The sequence below is a fragment of the Equus caballus genome, chromosome 14 (genome assembly GCF_041296265.1).
Source record: "Equus caballus isolate H_3958 breed thoroughbred chromosome 14, TB-T2T, whole genome shotgun sequence".
NCBI lineage: Eukaryota > Metazoa > Chordata > Mammalia > Perissodactyla > Equidae > Equus > Equus caballus.
The window spans coordinates 86,443,094-86,461,442 of record NC_091697.1 but is presented as its reverse complement, the minus strand read 5'-3'; the positions used below and the strand labels follow the sequence as shown (position 1 = coordinate 86,461,442).

The 18,349-nt window shown below is 38.7% G+C and overlaps 1 long non-coding RNA gene across 1 annotated transcript in view; it reads right to left on the bottom strand.

The window, feature by feature from the left end:
* Window positions 1–18,349, bottom strand: part of LOC111767959 (uncharacterized) — a 48,538-nt gene that overhangs the window by 15,131 nt on the left and 15,058 nt on the right. The window contains exon 2 of the long non-coding RNA XR_011425757.1: window positions 11,269–11,342. This is a non-coding gene — a long non-coding RNA (uncharacterized lncRNA). The remainder of the gene's footprint in view (window positions 1–11,268; window positions 11,343–18,349) is intronic.

Below are 18,349 nucleotides of genomic sequence, written 5' to 3'. Positions count from 1 at the left end.
AGAGAAAAAGAGAAAAGGCTCAAATAAATAAAATTAGACATTAAAGAGGAGAAATTACAACAGATACCACAGAAATACAAAGGATTGTAAGAGAATACTATGAAAAACTATATGCCCACAAATTGGATAACCTAGAAGAAACGTTTAAATTCTTAGATTCATACGACCTCCCAAAATTGAATCAAGAAGAAATATAGAATCTGAATAGACCAATCACAAGTAGAGAGATTGAAACAGTAATCAAAACCTCCCAAAAAACAAAAGTCTGGGACCAAATGTCTTCTCTGGAGAATTCTACCAAACATTCAAAGAAGATTTAACACCTATCTTTCTCAAACTGTTCCAAAACATTGAAGAAGATGGAACGCTTCCTACTCATTCTGTGAGGCCAACACTACCCTGATACCAAAACCAGACAAGGACACACAAAGAAGGAAAATTACAGGCCAATATCACTGATGAACATCAATGCAAAAATCCTCAACAAAATATTGGCAAACTGAATACAGCAATACACTAAAAGGATCATACACCATGATCGAGTGGGATTTATTCCAGGGATGTAGGGATGGTTCAACAAGCACAAATCAATCAATATGATATACTACAATAACAAAATGAGGAATAAAAATCGCAAGAGCATCTCGATAGATGCGGAGAAAGCATGTGACAAGATCCAACATCCATTTATGATAAAAAACATTCTCAATAAAATGGGTATAGAAGGAAAGTACCTCAACATAATAAAGGCCATATATGACAAACCCACAGCCAAAATCATACTTAATGGTGAAAATCTGAAATCATCCCTCTGAGAACAGGCACAAGACAAAGGTGCCCACTCTTTGCCACTCCTGTCCTACTTAGTACTGGAGATTTTGACCAGAGCAATTAGGAGAGAAAAAAAAATAAAAGCTATCCAAATTGGAAAGAAGAAGTGAAACTCTCACTGTTTGCACATGATAGGATCCTATATATAGAAAACTGTAAAAAATATACCGGAAAACTACTAGAAATAATCAACAACTACAGCAAAGTTGCAGGGTACAAAATCAACTTACAAAAATCAATTGCATTTCTGTACACTGAGAATGAACTCACAGAAAGAGAAGTCAAGAATACAATCCCATTTACAATCACACCAAAATGAATAAGATATCTAGGAAAAAATTTAACCGAGGAAGTTAAAGACTTATACCCTGAAAACTATAAGACGTGATTGATATAAACTGAAGAAGACATAAAGACATGGAAAGATATTCTATGCTCATGGATTGGAAGAATAAATAATGAATGGATAAGGAAGATGTGGTATATATATATGTATGTATGTATATATAGTGGAATACTACTCAGGCATAAGAAAGGACAAAATCCCTCCATTTGCAACAACATGGATGGAACTTGAGGATATTATGTTAAGTGAAATAAGCCAGACAGAGAAAGACAAACACAGTATGATTTTACTCATATGTGGAAGATAAACAAACGTATGGATAAAGAGAACAGATTACCAGGTTACCAGAGGGGAAAGAGGTGGGTAGGTGGGTGAAAGGGGGTAAAAGGGCACATATGTACTGTGACAGATAAAACCCAGAGTATTGGTGGTGAGCACGATGCAGTCTATACAGAAACTGAGAAATAATAATGCACACCTGAAATTATGCAATGTTATAAATCAATATGATCTCAATAAAATAATTGGGAAAAAACATAGTAATTCAAATGAACAAATGAGAAGACATTAAAATTACTTAACTGTACACGTTAAAAATGCATTTTTATTTTTACTTCACAGGATCTTGGCTAATGATACACAAAGAAAACCAAAGTGCAGGTATGTTCCCCACAAATCTGGGTAGGATTGCATCCTCCACCAGACCTCGTAGTCAGGGGCTTTCCCTCATACTCCAGAGAGGCTTGTGTCAGGACAATATATGAAGAGGAACAGATCTTCACAAACTTACAACTCATTTGAAGTTTTTATTTTAGCTTTTTTCCAAAATATTTGGTTATCCAAATATGGGTTTTATAACGTTAAATAATTATCTGGATCTGAATGTTTGTTCAAAAAAACCTGATTTTCTTTCCAACTAAAATTTTATAGTCATCTTTCATTGATGAAAACCATATTCTGTATTTCTTTTCCTACATATTTTGAAAAATGAAACTAACGAGAATATGGAAGGCAAAAAGTATTTAATCTTCAAAACTGCACTTAAGGGGCTGGCCTGGTGGTGTAGTGGTTAAGTTCATGCGTTCTGCTTCAGCAGCCCCAGGGGTTTGCGGGTTTGGATCCCAGGCACAGACCTATACACCACTTATCAAGCCATGCTGTGGCAGCATCCCACATACAAAATAGAGGAAGATTGGCACAGATGTTAGCTCAGGGACAATCTTCCTCAAACAAAAAGGGGAAGATAGGCAATGGATGTTAGCTCAGGGACAATCTTCCTCTCCAAAAACAAAACAAAACAAAAAAAACCCTGCATTTAAACATAATTATATTCAGGTCTCCTCCACATTTTCACTCCCTTCCCACGCTGGTGAGCTATTGTTCTATTTTAAAACGACTCCACCTTGTATAGAAATAGAGCATGGCATTTCATGCCCATACTGAAGAGAGAACTCAGCTGGGCTACAGAAGATCTGGTTTCAATTCTGGTTAGTGTCTACTAACCAGCTAGGTGACTTAGGGAGAGACACAACTTTTTGAGGCCTCAGTTCTCCTACCTGGAAATGAAGTATTTGTATTAGATGATGACTAAGGCCATTTCCAGGTCTAATAATCTCTATGAAGCTTAGAAAGGGAACTGTTCTGTTAATTTCTTAATCATGCAGCTGTAAATTGTATTGGAAAAATAAAGTGGTTTTAAATTTTTTATTTATATTTGGAACTGAATAAAACAGATAGGCGAGAACATTAGTATGCAGCAGTGATATATTTTGTGATATCTTTTGCTCAAATGATGCCAAAAGTTTGTTTTTTCCCTCTTCACTCCTCAGCTTCCTACACAACCCTCAACTGCCAGAAATACGGGCAAGAACAAAGTCTTTAGCAACTGGTTTCAAACTGGGCTTGTAAAAGCCTAGAGTTCTACAAAACCCTTCAGAAGGTTTGTAAATATTTCATGTGAATTCCACTTTTTAAAATATATATTGTATATTTTATATATAAAATATGTATATCTCAAGAATATTGTTTGCTTATTCAACAAGTATTCATGGCATGCATATTACATGTTGAGAACAATTCTAAGGTCTCAGGATTCAGGAATGAACAGAAACAGACAAAACTCCTTGCCCTCCATTAAATTTACATTCTAGTAGTGGTAGCAAAAAATAAACCAAAGAAGTCAATTATATAGTATATTAAAATTTTATAAGGGCAATCAAGGAGAATTAAGCAGAGGCTGCAAAGTGAATCAAGAGGTTAGATTATATCTGTCTGAGAAGGGGGCAGTCTAGTAAAGACTTGAAGGAAGTGGGGAGGGAGCCTGTGCAAAGGCCCTAAGGCAGAAGCATGCCTGAGGAGGGGGAGGAGTGGCCAGGCTGCCAGCAGCACTGGAACAACAGGGAGATAGACAGAGAAGAGGCCAAAGAAGGACTAGAGGCCTGGGGATCATCATAAGTCTCTGGCTTTTAACACATTGGAAGCTTCCGATGCCTTGATGCGGGCTGCCTGGTACAGTACTTGTATGTGGAGCTTTTCTGTATACTCTACATATACGTTTGAATATGGCACAGAACAAGGAGATTTTATTTCTGTACGAGTCTTGTTCAAAGTCAGGCCAATACCTGTCCATTCAAGCAAAAACTATACATTTTTATAACAACAAACGTGAGTTAAGTTAAATTACACGCCAGGCCAGGCTTAGGTATATCTGCTAATGTCACTTTTCAATAACAAGTAATGCATAACGTATTGGTAATGTTATATTATAATTAGTTCTAATCATCATTTTAGGTTTAGATTACTTCTAATCTGACTTATATTTATTGATAAAGAAAGTAAGCTATTTTTGAAGTATTATTATTCCACGCAACTCAAAATAAAGTGTCATTTACATCCCTTTCAAGTTTCCAGAGCAGTTTATTAAAAGCATCCTTAGATTGCACAATAAGCTAGTATCTTTCATAATTACTTATCTAAGCCTGTATTTTTTTTTTACTAAACAACCAAACAAAATTCAACTATAAGTTGAATGTTGAGACTGATATGACAGCAAATACAATCTAGTGATGTTGAGACCCCAATAACAAGTCGTTATGTTCATTAAAACAGGCTCATGGATCTCTCAAATTGAATTAATAATAAGCAGATGCTATAAATTTGAAATTATAAAATAAATTTATATTAATAAGATTGTCCCTTTATCTGATTAATCTATGTCACTTTTGCAGCATCAATGCCTCATAAGCAATGGATGGAATATGATTCTGGAGAAATATAAACGCAAGGAGGTAAGGGAGCATATTCTCTCCATTTAAGTCTTCATTTATTCATTCCTCGTGTAAGTAGGAGAATGAGCTTTTCATATGGAGATGTATACATCTCCATCCTTATCCTGATTTGAGGTCCCATTCTTGATGAAGCCGTTGATGCTAAAAATCACTGGGTGAAATATTGTTGGGAAACAGAATATTCGCATTACTTACATAATAACAGAGAATCAGCTCATAGATTACTTATTAATTTACAAAGGAGAAAGAGTGCCTTTATTAAAGAGAGCTCTTTCATAAACTACCTTAGCCAAGTAACTAAGTTTAGCATTCTGTGCCTCCAGAGACAATGAAATGAAAAGTATACAACACCATCTATGGAGTATTCTTGTCAACAAAATTTCTAGACTCTAAGCAGGAGGAAACAATCAGTAAAATCCAAACTGTGAAACCTTCAAAGACAACCAGACTGGACTCTTCAAAATGTTCCTGTCATAAAAGACAAAAAAATAGTTCCAAATTAAGGAAGACTGAAAAATATAGCACAACTGACTGTGACACATAGGCCTTGATCGGATTGAAAAAACAAAAGCTATAGAGGACACTTGAGGGACAATAGAAAAAATTTTAATATGCACTCTCTATTAGATATTATTGCACATTGTATCACTTTTTAAATTCTTGGGAGTCAAAATAGCATTGTGGTAATGTTGGAAAATGTCTTTATTCGTAAGTCGGAAGTCTTTAGAGGAGGAGTGACATGATGTTACAGTTTACTTTCAAATAGCCCTGGGGAAAAAAAGGAAATTGGAGAGGATATATATTACGTATGTAGGTAGATGATAGACCGAAAGATGATAGATGGATAGATAGACAGACAGACGGACATATAGATGATGGATAGATAGTCGATAGAGAACACACAAATGTTATAAAATATTAACAATTTGTGCATTTAGGTGAAGGGTATGTGGGTATTCATTATGGTATTCTTTCAACATTTCCACAAGCTTGGAATTTTTCAAAACAAAAGGTAGGGGGAAACAAAAGAGAGAGACTGGTGTCACTGAACAGAATAGTCCGAATGATTCTGACCTCAGAGTCACTTCCCTCCTCAGGGGAGGTTTGCCCCCGCTGTTCACCAATGAGGCTGATTAGCAGTGTTAGAGAGTCAAGAAACTCTAAGTTGGACTGTGGAATGGCTGCAGACTAATTACTTAGCCTCATCAAACCTCAGTCTAGTGAATTTTATTGTCTTAATTCACTAAAAAAAGAATGCCTGAAGAAAAATGTTAACCTCTCCACCCACAGACAAGGAAGAGCACTTGGAATTTAGTACCGAAGGAATTATGAACTGATATTTGCTCAGATTTGTTATGTTTATTTACTCACCCTAAGAAAATTATTTGCCTTTTGTAACAAGATTCTTTGAATTCACAAGAGAGCATAGCTGATCCTGCACATTTGGTTTGGGGAATTTAGGGGTGAAACAAACATAGGTTTTGGAATCCTAAATCATGGTCTCCAGGAAACACAGGCCCTTGGCTTTCTACCCTCAAGGTCGAAGGAAAAGGTTTCGAATATTGTACACGTCTCCACTGCCCAGAGTTCAGCATAAAGCGAGCATTTGTGTTTACCATAGGAGTCTGGCTCTCATTCCAGCCTGCCCTGCGGTGCCACATCTCTCCTAAGTGCCCCTGGCTCACTGGCAGCATTTTCACCAGCCTGTTAGTGTTTGAAGGGTCATGAACTGGAGCCATACCAGAAACCAAATGGGACAGGCATTCACCTCAACTGTCATTTGTAAGACTGAGATAAACAGTGAAACTTACCAAACAATAGAAAAAGGCCTTTCTTCCTCTCACCAGTGAAACAAATCTTAAAATATGAAGATCAAGAACCACCAGAGATAAGACACACCAAAGAACTGAACCCTCTTAACAGCAGGTGGTATCAATGGGGCTTGTCTTTTGAAAAATGTGTCAGATCCTTTCAGGACTATGTAAAACCCTTCTGGTTTCTATGGTGACGCTGATAATACTTTGTCAATCATTGTGATATCTAGGATCTACATTAAGTAGTTTAAAAAGCACCTTGAAAGGCTTGAAGGTTAAATTAGTTTCTCCTCTAAATTGCTTGACGTCAATTGTAGTTGTGATGATTAGAGGAGATATACTCACTTTGTGAGAAATACTGACCAACATTGCTTGACTCTTATGAGGCTCAGAGAAAGGGAAGAAGCCATAAACTGTGAGTCCCTTCACAACAGCTCCAGACACTAATCCAAGCACCGCCTTCAGAGTGGAAGAGACTAAGTAATTCATTAGTCTTCAGGCTGTGCCCAGACCTTCACTTGGGGAACGCCATTCACTGCAGTATTTCTCAGTCTCAAGGATGATCGTTTATTTGTCTGGTCCTTCCTTAATTAATTTGTTTCTTAAGAAAGGGCATTTTCTGATAAAATTTTGTGGAAACATTTCCACCAGTTCAAGGCAAACATAAATTCTGCCACTGAGCCATATCAAAAGCTGTTTTTTGTGGTGTTAGATTAACCAGCAACCACAAATTTTGTGATTGGGAGAATGGAAAAGATAGGCTTTCTATTCTTTCTCTTCCCCTGGCTTTTGCACTTCTTACTTCTACTTACAATAAATAGAATTTTGTCAAGTCATGAAATAAAAAATTGAATTTCCAGGGGCCAGCCCGGTGGCATGGCAGTTAAGTTCATTCACTCTGCTTCGGCGACCCGGGGTTCACTGGTGTGGACCCCAGGTGAGGACCAGTGCACCATGTATCAAGCCATGCTGTGGCAGGTGTCCCACATATACAGTAGAGGAAGATGGGCACGGATGTTAGCTCAGGACCAGTCTTCCTCAGCAAAAAGAGGAGAATTGGCAGGAGATGTTAGCTCAGAGCTGATCCTCAAACAGAATTCCAGATGTTTTGTTAGACCCATTCCTTCAAAAGTCTAGATTGCTCACTGTAAGACTTCCATGTACCATTCTCTGAAGCTTTGTGGGGTTGTCTTTTTTTTTTTTTTTAAGATTTTATTTTTCCTTCTTTTCCCCAAAGCCCCCCGGTACATAGTTGTGCATTTTTAGTTGTGGGTCCTTCTAGTTGCAGCATGTGGGATGCCACCTCAGCATGGCTTGATGAGCAGCGCCATGTCTGCACCCAGGATTTGAACTGGCGAAACCCTGGGCCACAGAAGCAGAGCACGTGACCTTAACCACTCAGACACAGGGCCCCGTGGGGTTGTCGTTTGCAGCAGGGTTGACACATTGCTGCCCTGCCTGGAGGGATCCATCCTCCTCAGTTCTAATCCCACTGCTCTTTAAGGCACCTTGACTGTCCCAATGGCTTTGATGGCAAACGAGGTGTTCTCCACATGCTTCACTGTTTACAGACTCACTGAATGACTTCAGTGCCACTCTTGAGAAGTTACTTTCAGTAAGTTTTTGAATATCCTGCGAACAGAACGGGTGATTATTCTTCAGAATAAGGAATACATTACTAAGTATTTACCACACTGTACAACCTACGTGGAAAAAATCATTTTAGTATACTATGAAAAAATTTCAGAAAAATGAAGTATTTGGACCACCGATATAATTCTAAAATAAAAAGAAAAACTAGCTTTTGCTTGCAGCACCAAATCCGAACAATACCAAATCTTTTATGAGTGTCACATTTGTGGTTTTAGTTTCTAAAACATCATAAACACAATTGTTCATTTTCATTACATGAAGTTGACACCCTGTTTTACCTATTTTCAGGTCATCATACTAGTAATAACTAATATTAACTGATCACTTAAGGCCTGCCATGCCTCTATTAACTCCTATGATCCTTGCATCAACTTCATTAAGTAGAATTCATTACTGTTTCAATTTTGCATGTTAACAAACTAAAGTCTGGTGAGGTGACAAAACAAGGATAACAGGAAAGTTGTTCTGACTGACTCCAGCTCCTGAGATCTTAATTACCACACTGATCATATGCCATAGCTGCCCTTGTCCCCAAATTTCATATTTTCTCACATTTCATACAAGTTTACAGGTGTGTTAGTCTGCTCAGGGTGCCATAATGAAATACCATAGAATGGGTGGCTTAAAAGCCAGAAATTTATTTCTCATGGTTCTGGAGGCTACAGACTCCAAGACCAAAGTGCCAACAAGGTAAGTTTTATTCCCAGACCTCTTCTCCTGGACTGTAGGCAGCTGCCACCTTGCTGTACAGCTCACGTGACCTCTTCTTTGTGCACTTGCAGAGAGAGACTGCGTGCACACACTCTGGTGTCTCTCCTTATGAAGACACTGATCTTGTCTAATGCTATCCTATCAGATCAGGACTCCACCTTTATGACCTCAGTTAACCTTAATTACTTCCTTAGAGGTTCCATATCCAAATACAGTCACACTAGAGGTTAGGGCTTCAAAATATGTATCTGGGGACAAATATTTGGTCCATAACAACAGGGAACTTAGTGTATTTCCAAAAGAAACATACTCCAAATTCATTAAAATGCTAACAAATAGGTACTTCTCAATTCCAAAATTTTCCTTTTTAAAAAAACTGCAATATCACATGTACTACAGACCTCTATGAGCGAAAAGATTAAAGAAGTGAGATTCTTCATTGCTTGTATCAGATTAGCTAATTAGGTGAACAATGGGTGACCTCTGAGAGGAACTGTATCAGAGAACTAAAGCAAAAATTCAAGCAAAACTATGAGGCCTTGTCTTAGTCATTGGGAGCACAACTCTGATCGGACTCTAGATAAATTCCTCCGCCAGCAGTGTTAAGTGGATACTTCCGCTCTGCCTGAGGTATGCTCTGCTTTCACTTACTATGACAGAAAAAATTCATTCATCACGTGTTATAATCTAAGCATATGTATATTTATGCACTTAGAGCTTAGCACACAAGTTTCAAATAACAGAGATAGGAAATGATCAGTTGTCACATTTTCCAGAAATGTAGTTTGCATCTTTTTAACTAAGCCTAATCATTGAATAATTTATGTGGAAAAACAAGGGACTGGGAGAAAGCATGTATATTATGTTCAATGCTTGATTCAATAGAAAGGAAAATATCTAGAAACCAAGCTCTGAGGCCTCCATAAAAAAACATGTGCTCTGTTAGAATTTCAACTGTCTGACAGGGTTCAGGTCCTAGTCAACTCATTATAATGTTTACTGTTGATATTTTCACCAGCACAATGAAGCATACCACGGTATTGGAAACCATACCCTATAAACATTACTGTTACACAGAATTCTGCTCCCACAACAGTGAATCAAGATAAATGGAATGAATTTTCTCAGATTTATTCTTTCCACTTTATACAGTAGCAGCCTGGCCAGGCAGAGACACCTCTAAATATCAGTGAAATAATTTAGGACTTTCCAGGCAGTCACAATATCTATTAACAGGTGCCAAATTAGAGTACTCCATGAGAAATATCTTGCCCAGATGAATATTGTGGCAGCTTCCTGGTCTGGTAGAATTCGAGTGTGAGGGACGGCAAGTTGGCTGAAAGTGCAAGTCGTTTACCAAGTGTATAATGAAGTGGATAGATGATTGGTTGTTAGCTAGATAGACAGGTAGATAGATCTTCTTACTAGTCTATCAGACTTCCAATTCAAAGGAAATTGGAAAAGATAACATTTTTTTTGTGCCAGAGGAAAAATGAGCTTAGCTCTGAATTTATTTCCTTCTGGTAGATGGGTTCACACATTTTTTTTTCTTTCTCTCTACTTTGTCTCAGTACCATGTTACTTGTGAACTAGAGCAAAGCATCAAGGAATACCGCCTTTAAGGGAGGAATATCGTTCCTCCACCTCTGGCCTGCCAATCCTCTCCCGGTCAGACGGCAAAAGCACTTTTCCCTTTGGAATAAATATGTTGGAATCAAATGAATTGCCAGAGCAGGTTTCTGTGCTTTGTTCTGTTTTAATCCCATTCCACATGACTAGACTTTTGTTTGTCTTCCTGTCAGCCTTCTACTCTTACCCTGGCGTTTCCCCTATTCAGCAAGCAGGGCTACCTCAGAATGTCGGCCTGCAAGGCAGTGAAGGTAAACCTGGCCACCTGCCTCCCCGTGAGGACTTCCTCAGTGACCATCAGCTCACCTCATCCCATGCGAACCAGACAGGAAGAACCGCAGGGTTCCAACCTGCTCTTCCTGTGGGAGGATCACTATCCCTCCTCCCACTCCTTTCCCTTGGCCCTTCGGAATCATATGTCTGGCTTCTTCAGCCCCTATAGTATGTTGTTCCTTTGGCACAGGAACGTTTTCCTTCACTCAACCACTGATACTGAATTAGACACTGAGAATGGTATTATTTTTACATCTTCTAAAAACTACATTTCTAATAAAATTGAGATTTCCAAATTCCACAGGTATTTACTATGCAGCCTGTTAATGGCTATAAGACACAGCCCCCGCCATAAAGTAAACTGTGCATAAGTAATAACAATGAAACACATGGCAAGTAGAATATGAAAGGTATAAAAGTTCCAGGTGTAATGGAGTACAGAATGAAAGGAAAGATTAATTAAGAATGGGAGAATTACAATTATGGGGAGAAAGACAGCATGTGAGTTAGTTCTAAATAAGGGTGGGTTGAGAATTGAGGGGGAGAGGCTGCGGAGTAATCAAGAAGCTTACAATTTAGACAGAAGGGAATAAGCAAGGCATGGAAGAGGGAATTTTCAAAACGCATTTGTGAAACAATAAAGAATTACATTTTTCCTGCACAAACTAAAGTTTCCTGTAAGCCAGATGGATTGCCTCTCAAATGCTATGCTCATAATTTTCACCTTATTCTGCAGGCCATTGGTCCCCAAAAGCTTGCCATGGGCCAGTGATGGTTTAAGTCCAAGTTTTCACTACACTGGAGAGAAATAAGAAACATAAAGACAATTAGTAAGTTTTTTTATGAAACAAAATACGTTGAATTTAAAGGTCTCTCCTTTATTCTGGGTTTATGCCTTTCCTGTATTTGGAATCAAAGGCAATTGCTTTTATCAAGTGATGGTAAAAGTAGAAGGCAGTTTGGTGAGAGGTTCTAATGTTCTTACTTGACAAAATAAAAATTGACAACACTGTTTTGGACTCCCTGATTTATTTTTATTTCAGTGGTCCATGAGATCTAAAATTTGGAGGCCACTTCTAAAGATAATATGGACCCTCGGAAGGGGGTTAATGAGACGGGAATTGTTCTTTAGGAGATATAACTCTGGAAGTACTAACATTGAAAGGAAAAAGGAAGAGAAGGAGAGAAGGTAATAAATGAGAGATAATGACAGAATACAGGAAAGATAGTTAGAAATCTACAGCAAGAAGCAATCAGGACCTAATCCAGGATACTGACATAGAGAATTGAAAGAAAGCAATGGATGCAGGACATAGAATCTACAGAAATGGCAATTGAGTTAATGAAGAAGCTCAGGCTATAGTCTGAGCCCAGAATCTGAGCCACTGGGCTATCCATACAAAAAGATGAGAAAGAACCAGCAAAGGTTTGGAGGAGGCCTGGAGCTGTGGCAGACTGGGCCTTGGGAAATTGGTAAAGACTAGAGACATACCCCTGGGAGTCATCTGCATAAAGGTAACAGCTGAAGAGAGGGTGAGAGAGAACTCTGAGTAGAGAACACCTCCACCACTTGATTCTCCTTGATTGAGATGGGCCAAGATTAAAACTTATCTCTTCTGGATGTACCCTGATCAATGAACTTTGATTTTTGCTATTATCATTTCCTTATTGGTCAACCTCCAATACTATTATTTTTAAAAATCTCATAGTTTCTCAAGATCTTCTCTGTTAGTGCATTTCTCTATGACCCCATACTTCAGTTACGTCCAGCATCACATCAAATTGGGGTGAGCTGAGAAGTTATGAAATGGCAGTTATTGAGCCTAAGGAATTTAAGTCTCTCCATCAAATATAGGAAGAGGGAAAGAATGAAATTTGAACTAGAATGACACTTCAGCCTTAGAAGAAATTGTGTAATATTTACAAAAGAAGGACACTCAGATTTTAAAGTTCTTTAGAGATATTTTTTGTACTGGATATTAGAGTTGTGGTACAATTTATTTTTTGTATGGTAATAAAAACTAATATTTATTGAGCATTTATTATAGTCAAGTATTTGACAATCACAACCTCAATCTTCACAAAAAAACCTATCAGGTAGATAATTTTAATACAGCTTTTATTCAAGTAATAAAAAAAAATTGAGAGAAGATAAATTACTTGTTTAAAGTTACCAAGTAGAAGTGACTGAGCTGGGATTAGAACTCAATTACATTGCTTAGTTTTCATTTTTTGGCAAATGACAGAAGACTCAGACAAAACCAGTTTAAGGGAAAAGAGAAGTTATGAATTCCCATAGCTAAAACACCCAAGAGTGGAACTAGGGCTAGCTCCAGAAGGCATTTAATAATTCACAGAGCGTCAGCAGCATACAATCATGCATCACTGGGGCTCAGTGGTTAAGTGCGCGCATTCTGCTTGGCAGCCTGGGGTTCGCCGGTTCAGATCCCTGGTGCGGACATGGCACCACTTGGCAAGCCATGCTGTGGTAGGTGTCTCACATATAAAATGCAGGAAGATGGGCACGGATGTTAGCTCAGGGTCAGTCTTCCTCAGCAAAAAAGAGGAGGATTGGCAGGAGATGTTAGCTCAGGGCTAATCTTCCTCAAAAAAAAAAAAAAATCCTGCGTCACTTAATGATGGGAATACTTTCCAAGAAATGCGTTGTTAGGCGATTTTGTTGTTACCAACATCAGGGAGTGTACTTACACAAACCTAGATGGTATAACCTTACTATACATCTAGGCTATATGGTGCTGATCTTATCGGACCACTGTTTGATATGTGGTCTGTCGCCCACCAAAATGTCGTTATGCAGCACACGACTGTACAGTGACCCTCTCTTCATCCTTACCCAGATGTCTCTGTGGTAGTTCCAGTCTCACGTAGCCTCTCTTGTTGTGATGTTAGAATGTCTCCAGCAGATCCACCCTCCTAGCCAGACTCAGTCGAGACCAGCAGGGAAACACAGCTGTCTCTTGCCCAGCAGTGCCAGGCAAACCTCCTTGAATGTTTTCATTGTGATTTGGTCTCAAGCCTGCTCCTGATGGAGTCACTCCCATCTGAGCAATATTATGCAGCACTAAATAGGCAAGCCTGGAGTCAAGGGTACAGTAATCCAGCATGCTATTAACAGAATGAGGGTGCAGAGATGCTAGGTGGCGTGATCAGTAAATATCTCTGACAATTGAACTTTCTTGCAGAAGAACCTGAGGTTTAACCACTATGTTTTTCCAGCTAAACAATGAAGATCCATAAAGAACAGAGATGAGGCTTTGTACATTAAAAGTAGGAGCACACTGCTCTTGGAGCATCCTTCATGGTTATGTAAAGGTTTGCTGTTCAAAACTACTAACACCGTGATTAGGGAAAACGGCATATGAGAAGAAGCAGACCTGTTTCTGCTGGGGTAACAACAGAAATGAGCACACCTCTGCAAAGACACTTCTTTGGGGGACCAGGAAGGAGAGGGGTACACAGTGTACATTTGTCCTGGATTACTCTTGAGCTGACTGAGAGAGCGAGGCTGGCCTCATTGTCTCCTTTCTAAGCCAAGTGTTTATGCCAGAGTCTGACTCCAAATTCCTGGCCATCTAGAAGATTTTCTTCCATTTTCCCCCTAATACGCTGGATTTCAATTGAGGTAGTGAGGTATTAGTGCCCCTTGCTCCATTTATCCTTTTACAGGCTGTTGAAGATCCCACAAAAGAACCAATCTCACTTCTGTAACAGGTTCCTCCCGACGAGAAAAGGACGAAAGGCAGAAAGCCCTGATCCTCTTTATGATTGTTTCTTTCTATTTCTCTAGGAATATTAACTTGCTGGTTCCCTCTTCATCTCAAAACCAGTTTTTCTTTAATTTCCACTGACTGCCTGACATAGTAAGAAGAGAACAAAGTATGTGGATGCTTATTATTTCATGGATATGTTGATGAAATGGTTTATAATGCAATTAAATCCCAGCCCTTTGTGCTTAAAAGAAAGAGGAAGCACTCTGTTGGGCCATCCCCTAGCAGTAAAAATTCAGCCGAAAGTCTATTACTTCCTTTGTTTAAAAAACTCCAACTTCCTAGCCAATATCGCCAGACAAACGAAATAGTTCATTTCAGCCCTTTATGTTGTAGTGAATGTAGAAAAGAAGAGTCTGTACTTCAATGGGGTGGGGTTTAAATGAGAATTGAAAAGCCTGTGTTCTTTTATAGTTTCAACACCTCATTTAACACTTTACTTAGACTCAAAATTCCTGTAGGAGTAGTGAATGTATATCTTTGCACTTAAAGAGCAAAAAAATGTTCCTATTGAAATTTAAGCATAGGACAAAATGGTGAGCTGTACCCAAAAAGAGAACTGGGTTACCATTTTTCTTTTCTCCAGAAGGCTGTCAAATACAATTGAAACAGTTTTATAAAACATTCCTTTTGTGGTGGCCTTTTATTCTCCCAGTCTTCACTTTTCTCTTCGCAATTGCTTTCTGATATTGAAAAATTGAACTAAAATTTCTCAGAGGAAAAGAAAAAGAGAAGAGGGGTAATGCAGACTCCTATTCTTCCCTTTTACTGTTTTTCTCTTAGATAAAAGTGGTACAATAGGGAGCTTGAGTCCCCAGACTGGCTTCATCCGGTTCCCGTCCCAGACTTCACCCCAGTGAGACTGACCAGCACTTTTCTAGGGCACACCCTCCAACTTTCCCTGCTCTGTGACCCCCTGTGACACTGACGCATACGCCACAACATCTGTACTTATTGAATGAATTGACAGAGCACCAGAACAAATGGGGCTGCCATTCAGGGGAGAGCTAGATAAATGTGTAGGCAGAGTGAGCATGCTTTAAGGACTCTATCCACCTGGAGCACCGGGCCCAGACAGAGACAGAGACAAGGAAAGTAAACACTTCTGCCTTGATGAATTTACTCACAATTCTAATTTTTGCCAACAGCATATGTTTAAGAAACTATTTTAATGTCAGCTCACATATGGTGTTTGATGGCATTTGGAAAAATGAACACTTTTATGAGATACAGGAGGATATCATAATCTTTTTAGAGCTTAGGTCCTGGAAGTCAGACTCTTCGGTTAGCTCTGCAATGCCAATTGACAGCTACTACGTCGACAATACACAGGAAACTGCAGACTTGCTTTATCCTAGACATCTTCACGGGACGGAGGGTAGGGTATCTGAAACAAAGTCACAATTGGACCCACAGAATTCTCTGAAAGCAGCTTTTCCAACTTCCTGGGTCCAACTCCCAGAGACCCCTTATTGTACCATCAAAGGTTTGGGATCCCTTTCCTTGCTTCCAAAACTAACACCTTCAGCAGGATTTCTCAAACTGGATGGTAACGCTGGCCTCAGAATCGCCTGGGGTGCTTATTTTCAGAAGCTTGCCCTCCAACTATTCCATTTGATTCTGAAGTTTAGGGCTGGAACTTTGCAATTTTACAAAGTACCACCAGCACCTCACTGAATTTTGAAAACCACCAGGCAGGCAGGTATGTTCATTCATATGTATACATGTTTGGTATAATCATTTAATGTATAAGGAAAATATTAAAGGCTTGAGTTCAAAGAAGTCTGTGACACAACTGTTTAACACTTGCAGAAGCATCTCTCATTTGGATAAAACTTAAAGCAGAGATCATTATAACTAATCTCAAAAAAGCTACATAAACCTATCAACAACTTTCCTTCCACTCAACTAGGTATCTCCCACTGTTTAGTTTCTATCATCATAAATAAATAAATCTTACGTAACATTGACATTGTTGTTTTAAGAAGCCACATTTTATTTAAATATATTGGGAGTGAATTGGATGACATTTAAAAAATTGTTAATAGAAGAACACGGAAGACGGATGATTATATTAAAATGAAATAGAATTCTCCTATAGAATGTCTAAATTATAGTGATGATTATTTGTTGTAATAAACTATAGAGTGCCAGTCAGTCTGGAAGTAAAAATTTTTTTACTTAATAATTTTTAAATTTCTGGCTGTCTTTATACTGACCATAAAATTTTAAAAAGTCATTCCCTCCCTAGGCACAGACATTTTCTATGTTTCCTTCAGAATCCAACCAGCTAGGAATATGGATATATTTCAAAAAGCTGTATTTTAGATGCAGTTCAAAGGGAGGGCAAAGTTAACAGCAGAATCCTTTATGGTAGTTAACCTTATATGAGAGAATCTAATAAAGGATGCCATGTATTTGTAAGGAAGAGATGCAACCTGAAGCATTTTCAATGGCTCTGCACAAAAAGAGCAAAAAACTAGCATGACACAAACGATCTGCATTGATTAGATTTCATTGTGGAAATGTTGAGATGTTGAGGATAAAAAGGATTTGAGCATGATGACCCTGCTGTCCTGTGGATTTCAGATATCTACATATCTGTAGCCAGTAACATGCCTACTTCTGCCCTTTTGAACAAGTCCGACTCTCACGGATCCTTGCTGCTTTGTTTTCTTATTAGCAAATTCACTTCTTCCCACCAAATAGAAAGATCCCAGGGAGTGAATAGACTTTTGAAAGTTTTTTAAAACCACAATCTAACAGATACACTATAGATAAACTCACGCTCAGATGAAAATATTGGTGCGTTACCTGAAACTTATCAAAATGGGACGTGCATATTTCTTTCTACTATAAAATAAACAAAGCATTTTATCTTGATAATCTAAGTTCTTTATGTATATGAGATTTACCTCATGTTAAAAAGCTTACCGGATGACAGTGCCCGGCGCTCCAGTTTCTGGAACAGCAACTCTGATCAGACGCATTTGGCTCCTTTCAGTCATTCTCCCCTTACCTATTGGTTGGTGTAAGTCCATGTGACAAACACTGTGTGGTGAACAAGAAGGACCCTGACTTCACAACCATAATTTCTATTGCAGTAGATTAATGAACCAAAAAACAAATAGTAAACAGAAAAAGTAAAGAAAACAATTACAAGTTACAAAAGATATGATGGAATAAACAAGAATAGAATACAATAGAAAATAAAGCTTCGAGGGGCCGGGGAGGGCCTACTTTGCACAGTAAGATTAGGAAAGGCCTCCCAGAGCATGTGATATTTAGCTGAAACCTGAAGGATGATAAGAAGGCAGCCATGTGAAGAAAGGGAGGAAGAGATTTCAGACTGGAAACACAGCATGTGCAAAGAGCCTGAAGCAGGAAAGAACATGTCATCACTGGGGAAGTATAAGATGCCTAATGTTTCTGAAGTATAGCAAGTAAGAAAGAGACGTGAGAGAAGATTAAAGAAATAGTTAGGGGCCTGATTCAGAGCCCAGAAAGCCGTAGTAAAGAACTTGGAACGTTCTAGTGGCATAGAAAGCTATAGGGGAGTTTTAAGTAACAGAAGCCATTTGTACATTTGTAAACCTTCAGGTAGAGTAAGAACCACTTCATCCAAGGCTCTTGCACTCTTCCATCAAAACACAAAGAGGACAAAGCTTATCTCCACTGCCACAGCCCCCGCTCCTGTTTGCAACCCCTGTTCCCTGACGATGAACCTGCTCCCTTCTGCCTGTCTGTATGCCCAAGGAAACTCCCAGACTCAATCCCATTGCCTCACAGCATTCTTAAAAAGTTACTCTCTCTGCTTGTTATTTCTACCTGGGTCACAGCCACCTCTTCTCTTTATTTCTGTCACTTTTTGTAGCGTTATCACAATGAATACCACCTGCTTGCTTGGTTTTCTCTTATTTACCCTTTATTTCCACTACTAGACTATAAGCCCCATGAGGGCAGGAGTCACATCTGACTTGAGCACCAGTATATCCTCATTCCCCTCTAAAATGCCTG